At 32.0% G+C, this 1,485-nt stretch overlaps 1 long non-coding RNA gene across 1 annotated transcript; it reads right to left on the bottom strand.

Moving 5' to 3' along the window:
- Positions 1-6: 6 nt before the first annotated feature.
- On the bottom strand, positions 7-1,485 carry LOC112063338 (uncharacterized). The gene is made up of 3 exons (XR_002890956.1): positions 1,436-1,485; positions 692-734; positions 7-180 (listed from the first exon to the last, which is right to left on the bottom strand). It is a non-coding gene; the product is annotated as an uncharacterized lncRNA (long non-coding RNA).

Below are 1,485 nucleotides of genomic sequence, written 5' to 3' on the forward strand. Positions count from 1 at the left end.
TGTCAAGTATATAGGACATAAAAGGGTTTGGCAGCCCTAGAATTCCCAGTTTGTATCTTTTTCATCAGGAAAATCCCATTCCGGCTCAGTCCAAGGTGACACTGGAGGTGGAGCTGTTGATGGCCTGTGACAAGCAGGAGGCAACAGTGAAAGTATTGAACTCTGGCTTTCTTCCTTCATCTGTTAAAGAAACTCAAAATAAGGCTGTTGGCACATAAATTCAATACATTAGTTTTTTTTTAGTAAAAAATAACTTTTAAAGAAATCATGTTAAATGTGTTTAAATTGTTTTTAGGTATTTCCACTTAAACATGCCTTTGATTCTGGTCATCCGAAAACAAGAAGAAGTAACAGCCAAATAAACTGACTTTTATCAGAATTATTTTGCCTTTACATCATTTCTAGCCAATATAGAAAAATAAAATGTCTCTACATTAATCAAAATACAAGCTGAGGATAAAGTAACACATGATGATATTCCGTTTGTCTTTACTCATTTTGTTTTGCAGAATGGAAATATTTTAGAGAGTCTATAATTAAACTACCAAAAACGTTTTCTTCTTTTTAACTTTACCTTATAAGAAAATTATTAAGAATCTTAGTAACCAAACTGTTCCATTAAGCCAACAAAATGATGTGACTTTTTAATAGTATTAAAAAACATCTAGACAACAAAGATAGATCAGCTCACCTGTTTGAAGAAAACATGGGATAATAAACTGCTTGCTGATGGCCTGAAATTTTTTTGAAAAAATTATTTTAAAAAAGACCTCATATTAGAATGTAGATTTTTTTTGGTGTAAACTATGTTAGAACTTAGGTTTAGAGCTATAAAACTCAATACACAAAAATTAAAAGGAAAAAATATATGTAAGGAAGCCCAATTCTTAGCTTCAACCTTAACTAATGGGAAGAATTAATTCTAGAGATAACCTTCAATTAGTCTGTGACTTAACATTTATTAGGCACTTACTAATTATAAGGAACTATACTAGGCCTTAAGGGGCTTAAAAAAGATTAAAGAGACACACACCTTATTTCCAAAATGCTAACGCATTAGTTATCTGTGATAATAATTATTGTAATACAGGCAACTAACACTCTTGTACTGCTTGGAAGTTTCTAAAATGTCTTAACATAAGTGCAGTAATTAACGTCCAGAAAGATTAACTGATTTTTACAAGGTGACTTGGTTAGGAAATGATACAGCTGAGACTGAAGTCCAAGTCTTCTGACTTCTAATCTAGTATTCTTCCCATTTGCTCATTGTCTCCACTTGCTTTTAGCATTGGTATTTTCTGGATTAGGCTACTGTACAGTTTTTTGATGAAAAGACTGATAAAAGATTTGAATTTGGCAAGAAGGAAATATCACAAAACTTCTATAAAATACAAGACACAGATGTTTTATGCTATTTAGAAGTGACCAATATTACCTTTTCTCAGGATCTTGCTGCAAACAGAGCTGTACCAAGCTAAGGAAGGC

This window comes from Physeter macrocephalus, unplaced genomic scaffold, assembly GCF_002837175.3.
Source record: "Physeter macrocephalus isolate SW-GA unplaced genomic scaffold, ASM283717v5 random_12601, whole genome shotgun sequence".
Taxonomy (NCBI): domain Eukaryota; kingdom Metazoa; phylum Chordata; class Mammalia; order Artiodactyla; family Physeteridae; genus Physeter; species Physeter macrocephalus.